Below are 17,088 nucleotides of genomic sequence, written 5' to 3'. Positions count from 1 at the left end.
ACCAAAAATCATAATACCATGACATTCCACTCCTTATTCCACATCACTACATCATGTTTGATATATATGCATAGAAGAACAATGATTAACGTGCATTAAATACGCACACACAACATATATATGTATATACATGGAATTACCGACTGCACTCCCCCAACATCAAATTCCCTTGTGGTACACACTGAACATCCCCATTCTTCTGCATCCCCCTCCAAGTGGACCCAGGTCCCTGAGCAAAGACAGTTCCCCGTAGAGGTTTGCTCTTTCTGGAAGCTGGAAGGACCCAAACTGCTTTCCCCAACATGTTCTTTACATGTACTACAGGGACCTTATCTCCCCCTACAGTAGGTAGAGATCTGGATTGGGCAGGACCATCGCGATTGATGGATCCTCTGCTGTTGACCAACCAGGTGGCTTCTGACAAATGCTTCTCCCAGTGCTTAAATGTTCCGACACCCATTGCTTTCAACATGGCTTTTAACAACCCATTGCACCTTTCAATTTTACCAGAAGCTGGTGCGTGATAGGGGATACGATAAATCCATTCAATGCCATGATCTTTGGCCCAAGTATTTACAAGAGAATTTTTGAAACGAGTTCCATTATCGGACTCAATTCTTTCTGGAGTGCCATGTCACCACAGGACTTGTTTCTCGAGCCCTAAGATGGTGTTTCGGGCGGTAGCATGGGGTACTGCATATGTTTCAAGCCACCCAGTGGTTGCTTCCACCATGGTGAGCACATAACGCTTACCACTGCGAGATCGTGGCAAGGTGATATAATCAACCTGCCACGCCTCCCCATATTTATACTTCTGCCATCGCCCTTCCCCCCAAAGAGGTTTCATCCTCTTGGCTTGTTTAATTGTGGCGCACAGTATAAAGGCGCGTCAGTATAAAGATAAAGCACTGGCCACCTCTCTCGTTCAGCAATATCTAAGGCCAGCTGGACAGGCTTTACCTCTGCAAACTGACTTGATTCTCCTTCTTCAGTGGCCTCTGCAACTCGTCGTATGGGGCTCCACACAGCAGATTTCCATCTGCGGTGCTTACCCACAATGCGACACGATCCACCTGTGAACAGGGCGTATCTCTTTTCATTGTCTGGTAGTTCATTATATGGTGGGGCTTCTTTAGCACGTGACACCTCCTCTGCTGGCGTTGTTCCAAACTTTTTACCTTCAGGCCAGTCCATGATCACCTCCAGGATTCCTGGACGGTTGAGGTTCCCCATCCGAGCTCGTTGTGTAATCAGTGCAGTCCATTTACTCCAAGTGGCATCAGTAGCATGATGGGTAGAGGGAGCTGTCCCTTTAAACATCCAGCTCAGCACTGGCAGTCGAGGTGCCAGAAGGAGCTGCGTTTCAGTACCGATTACTTCGGAAGCAGCTCGAACCCCCTCGTACGCGGCTAAGATCTCCTTCTCAGTTGGAGTGTAGCGCTCCTCAGACCCCCTGTACGCCCGACTCCAGAATCCAAGGGGTCGGCCTCGGGTCTCTCCAGGAGCTCTTTTGCCACAAACTCCAAGTGGGACCTTCCTTTCCAGCAGCAGTGTAGAGGATGTTCTTTACATCCTGTCCCGTCCGCACTGGCCCCAGGGCCACGGCACGGGCTACCTCCTGCTTAATTTGCTCAAAAGCGTGCTGCTGCTCAGGGCCCCACACAAAATCATTCTTCTTCCACGTCACCCGATAGAGAGGGCTCACAATGAGACTGTAGTTTGGAACATGCATTCTCCAAAAGCCCACTACACCCAGAAAAGCTTGGGTTTCTGTCTTACTGGTGGGTGGAGACATGGCAGTAATTTTGTCAATCACATCTGCTGGGATGTGACGACGTCCATCTTGCCACTTTATACCTAGGAACTGAATTTCTTGTGCAGGCCCTTTCACTTTGCTTCGCTTGATAGCAAAGCCAGCTCGTAGGAGAATTTGGATAATCTGCTCTCCTTTCTCAAAGACTTCCTCTGCTGTATTGCCCCATACGGCAATGTCATCAATGTATTGCAGATGCTCAGGAGCACCACCCTACTCCAGTGCAGTTTGAATCAACCCATGGCAAATGGTTGGGCTGTGCTTCCACCCCTGGGGCAAACGGTTCCAGGTGTATTGGACGCCCCTCCAGGTGAAGGCAAATTGTGGCCTGCATTCTGTGGCCAGAGGAATTGAAAAGAAGGCATTAGCAATGTCAGTGGTGGCATACCACTTGGCTGCCTTTGACTCCAGTTCATACTGGAGTTGTAACATGTCCAGTACAGCAGCACTCAATGGGGGTGTGACTTCATTCAGGCCCCGGTAATCTACCGTCAGCCTCCATTCTCCACTGGCTTTACGCACCGGCCATATGGGGCTGTTAAAAGGTGAGTGAGTTTTGCTGATCACTCCCTGTCTCTCTAGCTGACGGATCAAGTTATGAATGGGGAGCAAGGAATCCCTGTTGGTGCGGCACTGCCGTCTGTGGACTGTTTTTGTAGCAATTGGTACCTGTTGCTCCTCCACTTGTAGCAACCCCACAACAGATGGATCTTCTGACAGGCCAGGTAGAACAGATAGCTGCTTAATGTTGTCTGTGTCCACAGCAGCTATTCCAAAAGCCCATCGGTACCCCTTGGGATCCTTAAAGTGCCCCCTGTCCGGTCACTATGGGATGCTTCTGCCAGGTTTTTTACCAGTGAGGCTTTTTTCTGCCTCCAACACAGACGATTCCTGAGAGCCCCCAGTCACTCCAGAGATATAGATCAGTTCTGTCCCTTTATAACTCGAAGGCATTAGAGTACACTGTGCACCAGTATCCACCAGTGCCTCATATTTTTGTGGTTCTGATGTGCCAGGCCACCGAATCCACACAGTCCAATACACTCTATTATCCCTCTCCCTCCTCTGGCTGAGGGCAGGGCCCCTCTATTGGTTACCTGCAGTGACAGGAACAACTTCACTGGTCGTTGGTCTGTGTTGTAATTCTCTCACCCGTGCTCGCAGTGCAGCAGTGGGTTTTTGATGCCATTCCTTCATATCTTCTCCATTTTCACGTAAGTAATTCCACAGAGCCGTGCGCGACATGAAGTGAATGCTATCATTTGCTCGAGCAGGACGGCGTTTGCTTCCAATAGCTGCAATCTTTTCAACCCTATCGATCGGTCGGGATACTTTCTCTAACACGTCTTCCATCTGTCCTCCTAACATTGATATGGCTGAAATGGAAGCGTGTGATGGCGGAAATTTTTGTTCAAAGTTTTGAAGTGTAAGAATCAGTTCAAAAACTGGGGGTTTTCTGTCTTGGTCCTCATATCTGTTGAACGTTGTCACTAGTGTACCGGCATACCTTTCTGGTGCTGTTTTTGAAAGCTTCTGACATATTTCGGGTGTACTCCTTACTTTCTCTGGATCATGGTCCCGATCTTCAGGATCAAACGTGGGATCATACAGCATTTCCGCCACAGCCGTTTCTCTCAAATACTGGATGCCTTCCTCAATAGTTTTCCATCTTTTCGCTTTAGGTGCCAGGTCACTCTTCTAGGGATATCTTTCCCTCACAGCTACTAACATTCGCTGCCAGAGGCTGGCGATTCCATCCATATACCTGCTGATCCCTCTGTCGACAGCTGGATCACGGGCAATGTTTCCTAGTTGGCGAGCTTCGTTACTGTCGAGGGACACGCTGTTGGCCCCGTTGTCCCAACACCGAAGCAACCAAGTGACAATACTCTCATCCGGACGTCGAATAAACTCCTTTCTTGAGCCTTGGATCTCAGACATTTTCAGGGGTCGACGAAACGTGGTAACTTTGACTCTCTCATCATCCTCATCATCACTATGTCCATGCCTCTCACTTTTCTTTGTTGCCTTTCTTGGTGGTGGTGGTGTTGAGGACCCCCCCTCGCCTGGATCTTCCTCTTCTTTCGCCACCTCTTCTTTGCGTTCTAGGCGTGAGGACACACGTTTCCATTTCTGGCCTTCCACCGGGGCAACCGACTTTGATACCGGTGCTTTCTCTGGCTGGTTAGATGTGCCTGGGAGGTTTTCCTCTTTGGTCTGAGCCTCAGTTTGGACACTCTCTCTCTCCAGAACAGTATATATACCTCGGTAAGCATAAGCCAAGCCCCAGATAAGCTGTTCCACCTCAGATCTTTCTGAGCCGCAACACCCACTACTCAGATACAGGCCTAGCTCCTCAGGATCCTGCAAGTGCTCAGGAATAAAATCCCATGGCACCGGGGGACCCCATGCTTCTAATTTCTTTCCTAAAACTCTCCACTTTCCCTGCCATTCAGCATTCTCTGTTTCTGGGAAAAGCTTCCTCCATGCGATGTAAAATCCTATTACAGAGAGTACATTCAGGAGGACTGATATCCCAATCGTTAACATAGTCCCTAAGCTGTAATCTTGAAAATTCATAAGGAACTGAGAGGAGAACCTGGACACCCATTCAAATATTGTTTGGTTTGTTAACATGGTATCGTTTGTTACATTAGCCGGGGTGCCCAGGTATCTGGTAGATGCCACCATCACTGCTTTTAGTTTGTCATATAGGGACCAGGCTCCATAGATCAGACTGGCAAGCTTAACCAAGTTCCAGTACGTTTTGAGCATTACAAGGGAAAAAGCAATGAAATACAATCCCTGTAAGGGCAGTTTAAACAGAAACAGTAAAAACATTTTTTTTTCTTTTACTCAAACAAGCTGGCAGCACCCAAAAAGTTTACAAATATTCCAGAAGAACTGGCAGTACGCCTGGACTTCAAGGCCGTGTTTTGCCGTACAGGACCTGCAGTACAGATAAACTTCCTAACAAAAGACAGAGATTCCCTCTAAAAGTATGTCTCTGCCCGGCTAAGGCAGCTAGTTTTGCCCCACGTTGGGCGCCAAAAATGTCAACGGTTTGCGGGACAGTTTGACCCGGTACCGTGACAATTGATGCAGGGAACCCACAGGCACACAGCCCGGGGAAGGTGAAGGGGGAAAAGGGAAAAAGGAGAAGGGAGATGGGCCTAGGAACAAAACAGTGGCAACGATCTGAGGAGGAAAGCTAATTTACTAAATAAGATATCAGAAAGGAAAATAACACAATATAATACAATATAATTGGAATTAAAGCTAATAAATCAAATAAAATGAGCAAGAGAGAGAGTGTCCGATAAACCGAAGGCCTTACGCTAACGCTGAAGGCGGACGGCTGCAACAAACACCCACTGCCGAGCTCGGTCCCGAAGGGAAGAAAGAGTCCCGTGACCGCAGACAGTTTTTATCTTTCCCTCTGAGCGTAAACACGTAAGAACGCAAAGCATCACAAAGTCCTCTGGGGAATGCAGTTCTTCTTCTCTTCTGAGACAGGCATACCTGGAACTATCGATGATCCACGGAGCTGGAACATTAACTCTTTAACTCTAAATGCACTACATGATGTTATGATGTGGAATACCAGTACCAAAAAATCATAAAAACATGACATTTCCACAGTGCAGATAAGTTTTAATTTGGCATAATCATATGGCGGTCCGCAGAGGAGAAAAGCAGCATGAATAAGCAAGTAGAGGCATGTAAGTGTTAGAAACTAAAAAACAAATTCCTGGTTGCACTCCAGAAAAGCGAATGCAGCCCACAGAGGAACCCACAGTGCAGCAGTGGACGTGGCCTGAAGGAGGATGCAGCCCATGGACAGCCCGTGTAGGATTAACTAAGGAAGGACTGCATCCCACGGGAGGGACCTCACGCTGCAGCAGGGGCCGGGCCCCCCCCTTTTGCTAGTTGTCTGTATACCACCTACATAAGCCTACTAAATATGTACCGTCTTCCGTGCTATTTTCTTTGAGTGCCATTCTTGGCGGTTATTTTCCCTACAGGTGGTTGTCACTGCTTTCTTCTGCAGGACCCGGAGGAGCGGCACCGCCGGACGCGGGACGGCAACGGAGGGTCGGGGGCCGCCCGTTGCCCCCCCTTCCCCCCGTGTTCGGAGAGCTCACCCGGCGCGTTCCGCTCAGTGACACGGCCGCCCGTCACAGAGGGCCGCGCCCGCGGGCGCCTATAAAAGCGGAGTGGCGCGGCAGCCCCCAGTCCCGGTGCGGGTGCCGCTGCCGGTCCCACACAGCTCGGCACCGCCGCGGAGCCGTCCCGCCGCAGCCCGGCATGGCCCGCTACCGGCGCAGCCGCAGCCGCAGCCGCAGCCGCAGACGCAGACGTAGCCGCAGACGCAGACGCTACACCCGTTACCGCAGCCCCCGCCGCCGCCGCTACGGGAGACGGCGCCGCTACGGGAGACGGCGCCGCCGCCGCCGCATCTACTGAGCCGCGACCGCCCGCACCGACGCCGCCGCACCGCGCCCGGAACGCGGCCCCGCGCTGCCGCTCCGCCAATAAACCGCCGTAGCACCGGGACCCCTCGACCGTGCTTCTGTCTGCGTCCCGCCGGGCTCCGTGCGCGCGGGGTCCGTGTCCGTGTCCGTGCCCGGGGCTCCGTGTCACCGGGTGTCCCCGAGCGCCGCCTGGGCGCGTCCCGTGCTTGTCCACCCGTGTCCCTTGGGGCTGTGCCCCACGGTGCTCCAGTGGTGTCCCCTGGTCTTCATCCACGTGCAGTGGGTCCCTGTGCCATCGTGTCTGTCTCCAGTGATGTCCATGTGGTGTCCACGTGGTTTCCATGTCCCACGGTGTCCGTGTCTTCAGGGACACCCTGGCTCCATGTCACGGGTTGTCTATGTCCCATGGTGCCTTTGTTGCATGGGTCCGTGCCCCTTGGTGTCCCATGAGTCCACGTCCCATGTGTCCACGTGGTGTCCGTGTCCCGTGCTGCCCACGTCCCATGGTTGCCCCAGATTGTCCCGTCCCCTCTGCGTGGCTGTGTCCCCAGAGCCGTCCCGCAGTGCCAGCAGTAGGTGCTGCACCCGGTGCCGCTGTGCCGTGAGCTGTACGCACACGGGAGCAGTGGCACACGAGGTGGGGGGGAGGGGGGTACCCTGCACGAGATGGTGGGGGGGGTTCTTTTCCATTTCCTTTATTTACAAAATTTTTTTGACTAGTTGAAGGAAGGCAGGGGAAATCTTAAGGATCTGTTAGTGTCCCTCTTCATGGTTCAGCTTTGTTTGCTTCCTGTGGGACCTGGATGTTTCTGTCTAATCTCTGTCCAGTAGCTCATCACTCAGTAAGCACTCAGTAACCCTGAGCTTCTGTGTTCTGTTTCAAGCCCTTGAGGTGTGAACTGTGGAGAGCAGTGTAAATATTTCACAGTTACATCGAGTTTCACAGTTATATTCAAGCTCACATCCTTTATCTCCTTTGCCAGACCCAATTCCAGGTTGGCTTTGGCCTTCCTCATCGCATCCCTGCAGGCCCTGAAAGCATTCCTGCGTTCTTCCCAAGAGCTCAGACCCCGGGCCACGTGCCCCCATCCTGTGCTCTGCTCTTTTCCTCGCCCCCCCCCTCCCCACTCACAGCAACCGTGTGTCAGGAGGAAGAATCCCATAGCGGAGCACCTGGAAGGGTTTGTGCAATGCCACGGCACAGCGGGTTGAGATCTTCCCATTGAGAAGGAGCTCTTTGTGCACGTGACGGAGGGGCTGCGGCCGCTTCCCACAGGAATAACAGATGGGTATCCATGGGGGAAGGGATAATGGAAAATGAGGAGGGTCCATTTTTGGGTGGGTGGGGGGGAAAGATTCATGAAAATCGAAAACGGGGACAAAACTCCCAAGGGGGGTGGGTAGGTACGGTCTATTCTCAGGGGGAGGGTCCGTTTCTGTCCGGTGCCCACGCGGCGAGCAGCGGCAGCCGCAGTTTCCAACGGCCGAACGGCACGGGGGCTGCTCCGAGTGCGGTCCCGGAGGAGCGGCACCGCCGGACGGGAGATAACAATGGAGGGTTTGGGGCCGCCTGTTGCCTTACCTCCCCCCCCGCTTCCCCCGCGTGCGGAGAGCCCACCTGGTGCGTTCTGCTCAGTGACACGGCCACACGTCGCAGAGGTCCGCGCCTGCGGGTGCCTATAAAGGCGGAGCGGAGCGGCAGCCCCCAGTCGTCCATCCATCCTTGGTGTGCTCTTGAGACCCCAGTCGTCCATCCATCGTGGGTGTGCTCTTGAGCCCCCACTCGTCCATCCATCCTGGATGTGCTCTTGAGCCCCCAGTCGTCCATCCATCGTGGGTGTGCTTTTCAGCCCCCAGTCGTCCATCCATTGTGGGTGTGCTGTTGAGCCCCCATTTGTCCATCATCTCGTCGTCCATCATCTCTGTCCGTCCGTCGTCCATCTGTCCGTGTGTCCGTTTGTCGTCCGTCCATCTTCCGTCCGTCGTCCGTCGTCCATCGTCCATCCGTCGTCCGTCGTCCGTTCGTCATCCGTCCATCGTCCATCGTCCGTCCGTCGTCCGTCCGTCGTTTGTCCATCATCCGTCCGTCGTCCGTCCGTCGTTTGTCCATCATCCGTCGTCCGTCCGTCATCCGTCCATCGTCAGTCGTGCGTCCGTCCGTCCTTTGTCCGTCCGTCGTCCGTCCATCGTCCGTCCATCGTCTGTCGTTTGTCCGTCGTCCGTCCGTTGTCCGTCCGTCGTCCGTCCGTCGTCCGTCCGTCATCTGTCCGTCGTCCGTCGTCTGTCTGTCGTCCGTCGTCCATCGTCTGTCCGTCGTCCGTCAAACTAACTCCGTCTGATGGATTGCCAGATGCAAAAAAATGATACCAGAATGAAGAGGATTAAACTACATTATTTATATTAAAATGTGATAAACAATAAAGTTTCTTTGACTCAGTTATATTCAAAATTTCTTCAAAGCTCAACCATCAAATGCTAAGTCAAGTGAGAAGTGAAAAACTAGAGCTAGAAAAAAGCTACATCTTTCTAATTATTATTTCTAATATAATAACCAACTTCTGAGCTTGAAGAAAATTAGAGAAAAACTATATTTTCTAAAAATTTTAAAGGTCATTCAGCAGCACACAGTATATCAGCAAACGAGAGTTACACAAACGGGCAATCTCTTCTTGAATATTCAGCTCCAGTGGGCAGGTCAGAATTTAAGAGCAGAGCTAGAGCACGAGAGAAAGAAAAAGATCAAATGAAAGACAAATTAACAAAGAAAGAAAAAACAAACGAGGGAGGGGGGGGGGGTATTGGTTCTTTTAAAATATTGCTCAGTCAGCATTCACACAAGAAGCAGCCTATGTTTACAAATCCATTCACAAACACCTATTACATCCCTGAAGTCCTGAATTTGGTTACTACGTGCATTCCATCTGTAAGGTGAAGAAGCAAGCATGCCCAATTCCACACACCTGAGTGGGTAGACTTGTGCTGCCATGTGTGTTGAAGAGGTGTTTCAAGTCCTTTAGCCATTGTAACAAGCTTTCTGGCAGCATTCGTTATTTTCTTCTCAGCTCTGCGGGTGACCATGGAGCATGAAAAAAAATTTAAGCTCTCCAGACACCGCATTTCATACAAAGCTACGATAGCAAAAGTCAAAGAATACTGAGAAGACAAGGTGTGAGACAGCTCATCAAGTCTCTGTCAGCAAGCTCAGCCATGACTCCACACCCATCGCATCAGATCGGGACAGGCCAATGCTTGCTCCAACACAGGATGAACAACACTATTGGACAAACAGCATCATACCAAGTTTATATACTTCTTTTGGAACCAAAGATATCCAATCGTGCCTGAGCTTACCCTTCATGTTTCCCATGGTCAGTAAGCTGTTGGAGACATGTCAGGTAGCAATTCTGCATTTTCCGTGCCATCTCCCAGCGCTCTCTGACAACTTCTGCCTTAATCATTGCAGCAGCTCTCCGCTTACTCTCACGGATATAACAGAGCATGTCACCTAAAGAAACATACTTCATTAGGGACAGCTCTGCCACAGAGGAGACAAACACCTCCAAACAGACTGCTGATCAGACCTGCAGCAAGGCAGCAATGGCCCACCTTTACCAGCCAACCTTCTGCCCAGATCCACACGCCCACTGTGCTCCACAGGCTCTACACTGCAGAAAGACCCAGAGCCAGTACCTACAGCACACTGCATACAACAGCCTAGTTGGCTCACTCTGCACCTCCATCAGCATTTAGCTCACAGCAAACACAAGGGGCAGAGCTTCGGGATGAATGCTAATTGGCACACGCAGGGCATGTACCTTTTAAAAAACACAGGAAGTAGTGCAACAACACAGGGACAGCATAACAAGGCTTCATCCCTGCAAAGAAGCTTGCCCAAGACTATGGCAAGATTCCTGGCAGTAAGAAAGGAACTAGGAATTCTCAGGGGACTTGGCTGTCAGACTCCCAGGCCGAGTTGACTGAAGTTAGGAAGAAGTATGGAGTAAATTATTTTGCTCTCCTAACCTTTTAACTGGACTTCTTGTACTTACTCTTTATCTTAGTCACGGCTCTAATGTACTGAGCATGCAATTCTTCCAGCCCTTTCTTGCAGTCACAGGCTTTGGAGATGTTCCCCGTGGACAGCGTCCTGAAAAGCATACAAGTCTTTCAGCACAGGAGAGCTGAAACCTTAAAAACGTCCCCTTGCTCACACTGCTTTTTGAAATAGCACAAACTTCTACGTAACGCTCCTTCACTGTAGTCATCTCTCTGTTCAGTTCCTCTATGGAAGCCCTTCACAGGACGAATCACACGTTAGCAATCAACCTCTAAACTCGCAGGACACTAAGCACTTCAAAAGAGCATTTTTGAAAGCACTAATTGCCAGACATGAAGCACAAACGTTTCGTAACAATGAGAAAACTGAAAATGCTTACTTCAGGTTGGAGATAGTCTCTTCATAACTTTGAATAAGCTGCTGCTTCTCTGCAGCATACCTCTGCATCATGTCTCTCTCAAGCTGGGCTTTTGTATCCTCATGGTGCTGCTGATAAGTTCTTTCGCACCTATGATTTCAAGAAAGAAAAACACTGCCTATGTTTCTTCCTCTTCTAAATGGGGTTCAACTTCTTTAACAAAGAAGCTACGTTTCCAGGTCACATCCTCCTCATGAACGCCTGCAGTATCAAAGTTCACAAAAGAAACTAAACTATTAACAGACTTAACCTGTCAATGGCTTCTTGTTTATCCTTGTCAGATTCTTGAACCACCTTCCTCATTTGACAGCAGAGATCCTGGTTTGAGCTTTTCAGTTTTTCCTCATTTTCTTTTAGTTGTTTAATAGTCAATGCATGGTTCTGCACCAAAAGGAGACAAGTAACAGGTGAGTTTTAAGGCATCTTCTATATTTGCAGGTTTGGGTTTGTTCAGTTGTGTTGTTGTGTTGGGTTTTTTTTTTTTTAATAGGAATTCAAAGCATTTTTCTCTCACCTGAACTTCACTAAGCAAAATTTCATTCGCCCTTCTGAGTCCTAAAACTTCTTCCATAAGATTGCCAGGAACTAATGGACTGGCCACCACAGCTTCACTTTGATTTGTCACTGGCTAAAAAATAAATTTAAGATGATAACTCTCAAGACACGCTCTAGAAACAGATTCATGAAAGAGTTTCAACTGTATTTTACTTACAGAAAGCAAAACCAAGCAAGAAGGAAAATACTGCAGTGCAGTAATAGTAACGCTGTTATTCTTTAGGAATAGCAGTATGAAACTTTTCAGAAGCGTACACTCAGCACTGCATTTGTTAGCTGAATGACTGCTACTATTCCACTGAGAGACTGTACCCCTGAAGCAAACTGTATTCCTGTCCCACACCCAGGTCAGAACACACAGATTACAAAGAGTGCGTGCTACAGCTCCAATCACATTACAATTTGAAGTTGATCACGTGGCCAAGAGACAACATTAATCCCACCCAACATTAAAGAGACACAGAAGACCACAGAATTGACCAAGTTGGAAAGGGCTTTTAACGATCATCTAGTCCAACCCCCTGCCACAGGCAGGGATACTTCCCACAAAATCCAAATCCGCCCCATCCAACCTGACCTTGAATACATCCAGGGATGAGGCAACCCCAACTTCTGAGCAATGTGCCTTGCAACCATCATCAAGCAAATAATTTTCCTTAGGTGTTACTTTAATCTATTATTTCATCAACTCTAAACACTATCCCTTGTCCTGTCACTACATGCTCTTGCAAAAATCTCTCAATCTTTCCTATAAGCAACATTTAAGTACTGAAAGGCTGCAAAAAAGGTTTCATTGGATCCTTCCTTTCACCAGACTTAACAACCCCAGCTCTCTCAGGCTTTCTTCAAAGAAAGGCTCCAGCCACAGCTCCTCCAGCGCTCTGAACATTTTTGTGGTCCACTCTAACAGGTCAACGTCTCTCTTGTGCTCCAGGTTAGAGCATTGGCTGCAACACCACAGGTGAGGTCTTAGAATGGCAGAGGAGAGGGGGAATAATCACCTTCCTCAGCCTGCAGGCCATGCTTCTTTCTACGCAGCCCAGGATAGGATTGATCACACGAGAGCGTGAATACCATAAAGAAAGCAATCTGCTTTAACGTCCCATCCATTACACACATCGACTCTCAGAGAAATAACAAGTCTTCAGGGGGAAAAAGAAAACCTACTGTCCCCGGTGAAATTCAGGTTTAATTAACAAAGCACAGTGGCTATTATACACTATCAGCCAAGTAAGCTACTGTATCAGAACTTAAAAAAGACATTCTGCCCAAGTCACGCTATTCAGTTTCTTTCTTTCTCACCACAGATACAAAACAGAATATTGCCAAAACAACAAGATTTCCCTTAAGATCAAAGGCAAATCTCCTTAACTGCTCTGAATGCTACGTAGCTTTTGTTGTTGTTGCTCACTTTTCGTAAGAAATTTAAATATTGGTTTCATTTATTAAACCCCAGTACAAATTACAAGGACTTGAAAAATATGTGAAAGAACAAACCTCCGACTCTTTTGATGCTTTTTCTGCTTTCGACAACTGCTTGAATTCCTCTAATTCCTTCTGGCAATCTTTAAGATCATTTTGTAATTGAGTAATCTGCTTTCTATTTGTTTTATTACTGCTCAATAAGCGTTGCAGTTCAGCTTTTAATTCTACAATAATTTCATCTTTAGAGAGTTCTTTCTCCATGCCTTTCTTCTGAATTATACTATTGGGGAAAAATACAAAAAACAAAAGTTCAGTATTCAAAAGACAAGACACACTTATCCAGAAGTCATTCTCAGCAAGAAGAGCAACTGATACTAACTAACTGGGACTGTACTTAACTACCATAAATACAGATGTTCAACTCTAAGAGGTAAGAGTAAAAAAGGATGAAAGAACATGAAAACAAAAGCCACGTGCTTGTTCATTAAGCTGGAATTATCGTGCAGAAAACTTGTTCATTCTGCTGTTTCCCGCAGAAGGTCCATTCTCATGTGACCTGAAGTCCTTCAAGACGACTTGCTTTAAAGACAGCGTGGCCATAAAACAGCACCGTGAAATCTCTGAGCAAATAGGCATCCATGCACATAATCCACACCATCAGGAAAACAGTCATCAAGGAGTACAGTCCATGCAAGCAGGTAAATCACATTTCTCCACAGGTAAAGGTACGGCTGCCCGTTGTTGAGAAATTCAGCTGCACTCCTTATGCAGATCAGACACTCAAGTACACTGTGATATTCCCTATAACCTATTCCAGATTTTACAAGATTTAATGAAGCAGAGTTCAAGTCTTGACAAACACAAGGCTAGTCTCCCATGCTAGGCAACACTGAATGCTTCTTAGGCGTCATCAGTGGAAAAACCTCCTTACTTCGTTACACAAGTTAAATGCTTTCCACTGAACACTCGTGGCAATCAAAAAAAATAAGCACTCCAGAAAAGACAAAAAGAAAGGAATTGCACTCGAGGAACAGTAACAGTCCTTATGAAACCCGAGTGCACAGTAAGCAGCCACGAAGCATCCAACATATGGTATTAGCTCCAATTCCTGTTTCCCCAATGACCTAGGAACACAGGAAGCGTCTTTCACAAAAAAAATAGAAAGTAAAAATTGAACTTGCACATTAATTGTGTACATTACGGAGGATTTTATACTTTTTTTTCCAGTAAGAATCACTCAATGCCTGCAGAACCTTGAGTTATTCACAGATTCAGGAGATTCATAGAATGTAATTTTTTCCTTCAGTTCCATTAGTTGTTCCTTAAAGGAAGAGACCAAAAACAAGTTACACTTCAAGTAAATGCAACAAGACAATAACTCTTTCAAAGAAAAATACATGGAGCTACATAACCAGTATTTAGAAAGAATTTTCTTGAGTGATCTACTGTCTGCTCTTTTCTTTTAAACTAATCATTTTGAAAGCAAAGCATAACATTTAACAACTACAAATTTACTAGTGAATATTTTCTGTTGCTCAGTATGTTCTATTGATCTTCCAGGTCACACGTGAAATTAAATATTGCTACTTTTTTCCTCGTGATGCCCTGTTGCCATAGATTTTACCATACAAAAAGTACACAAGGATTCCTTGCTTCGAGATGATAGGTTTAAACAAACCACTTACTGAATTGGAAACACAGACTTCCAGTGATATTTAAGAGGACTCCTTAGTATTCCTTCTTGATGGCACAACAAAAATTTCAGAACATAAATCCTGCAATCCTCTCTATGGCCCAACTATATGACGACATTCCCAACACACTCAATCTGTGTCCTTCCTTTTCCATAAGCAGGTCAGATGCACGATATCAGGTTCATGCCGATACATATATACATATATATCTATGTATGAAACCACCAGCCCATCAGCTATAATGCTTACCCCTCGAAAGTCAAAACCTAATTCGAAGTCACATATTTAATAAAATAAATTAACCTGCAAAGCCTTGTTCAGGTTTTTGCTTATCCCATGAGCAGACTGAGCTCATTGCAACCGAAACCGTAACTGGTCTGTCTCCTGTATCGAGCCTAATGCTGGGAAGAAAAGGAGACAGAAAAACAGAGAGGCATGAACATGCAAGAAAGACTGTGCAACCTGAAAAAAAAATACAAAGAACAACAGCAAGAGTACTCACTGCACCAAACAGGTGAGCTTGGGTTACTCCTGTTCTCAAATGTAAGTGGCAGTTTGTTTTCAACTTTGGGGGCTACACTGACTGTACTTTTTCCAGAAGTTTTAGAGTAGCTTAAATACAAAGACCATGAGAAGGAAGATGTGCCAAAGGTGTGCTTTCTGTGTAGCTCGTCAGAATTAAAAACAAACCAACAAAACTGTGCAAACTGTGCAAAGCGGGAACAGGAAAACCTTGGAAAACGAGACACTTCTGCTTCCTCCACAGATAAGTTTTGTTCTATGAGTTTGACCATTTATTATTGGTGTAAGGCACTTGCTGAATAAAGAATGGAGGAAGATGTCACGGTGATTCTCCAGCTGGCTGTCAGGCTCTTTTTATCAATTATATGATTTCTACATTATACAGATCTAATACGTTTTTTCTCCTCCTCCATCCTCACTACTATGCTCTCTCTGGAGAGACTTTTCTTTCAGATTACCGTAGTTCTCAAGCAGAACATATGCTTAAACCCAGGATCTGGTAAGAAAGGCATTTCAGCAAGTTGTTTGCTTTCTAGGAAACAACAACATAACTATTAAATAGTTCAGCACCTAGTGGGAGGCACGAGACATAAACGTAATGAGCAGAATATTCTATATGCTGTTCCTACGGATGCAAATTGCCAAGAAGCAGTCTCCAGCTAAAAGAAAAGCTTTAAACGTTTTTATTTGGAATGGCAATTTATATTCCCTTTTCTTATTGTACAACAGTAAAGCTCTGCGTCACGAAGACCTAACTAGTGAAAACCAGATCAAGATTGCTCATACTACATGTAAAGGCTGAAATCACCACGTACACGCTGACAGACCAACTATTTGAAGCACTGTGCCTATCCAGACTATTCACATGGGATAACACCAATGTCTTTCCTAGAAGAAAGCATCTGTGGCAGCATAGCATATTGGTATAGCCCAACAAACCCAAAAACTTACATGAAAGTGAGTGGCTTGCTCAAAAGACTGTTATTTAGTCCAAAAGTTAGTTTGCATAGATGCGGCACTCGTTTCTTTAGTTGGTTGATTTTCTTACTGTAGTTTAAACTTAAGTAAACTTCATTTAAGCCTGACTAAGGTATTCCACAGGAGGTGATCCAGTATACATTTAGCTTGACGTTGATTCAATTTCAGTAGGAGCACAGATTTGCAGTGTCGAGGTGTGAGCAAAAGACTTACCTGTTTGCAGTAAGTTTGCACACTGCTTTTGGCTTTCTCCGAGGCTTCTTGTCAATCGATCTATTATTGCCATTTTTTCACATTTGGTTTCTTCCAGCATTTTCTCCAGTTCCTTAACACGCTCTCCTAGACTTTGGCAAAGTTTTCTCTAGGAAGAAAAATGATGTTTATTCAGGCTACAAACACCCAACCATCACAGATAGAGAAGTGACCTCTCAGAGCAACTAAGTTTCCACTAAGAAACCGATTCCGCTCTGTGCTAAATTCATAGATACATTAGGTTGGAAAGGACCTACAAGATCATCCAGTCCAACCATCCTCCCGTCACCATCCCAACCCACTAAGCTACTCAATCAAATCCCTTAGCACCTCATCTAAACGCTTCTTGAACAGCGCTAGGGATGGTGCCTCAACCACCTCCCTAGGCAGGCCATTCCAGCGCCTGACCACTCTTTCAGAGAAAGAATGCTTCCTCAAATCTAATCTAAATCTTCCCCGGCGCCACTTGTGGCCATTCCCTCTCGTCCTGTCTTTATTTATCAGGGAGAAGAGGCCCACCCCCTCCTCACCACAACCCCCCTTCAGGAAGTGGTAGAGTGCAATAAGGTCTCCTCTGAGCCTCCTCTTCTCCAGACTAAACAATCCCAGCTCCCTCAGCCGCTCCTCATAAGACTTGTGCTCCAGACCCCTCACCAGTTTTGTTGCCCTTCTCTGAACACGCTCCAGGGCCTCAATGTCCTTCTTGTAGTGAGGGGCCCAAAACTGAACACAGTACTCGAGGTGCAGCCGTACCAGAGCTGAGTACAGGGGGATGATCACCTCCCTGCTCCTGCTGGCTACACTATTTCTAATACAGGCCAGGATGCCGTTGGCCTTCTGGGCCGCCTGGGCACACTGCCGGCTCATGTTAAGCCAAGCATCAACCAACACCCCCAGGT

Source organism: Cyrtonyx montezumae, unplaced genomic scaffold (genome assembly GCF_038088225.1).
Source record: "Cyrtonyx montezumae isolate F1298 unplaced genomic scaffold, pur_monq_1.0 scaffold_4, whole genome shotgun sequence".
In the NCBI taxonomy this organism is placed as follows: Eukaryota; Metazoa; Chordata; class Aves; order Galliformes; family Odontophoridae; genus Cyrtonyx; species Cyrtonyx montezumae.
This window is presented reverse-complemented; position numbering follows the sequence as displayed.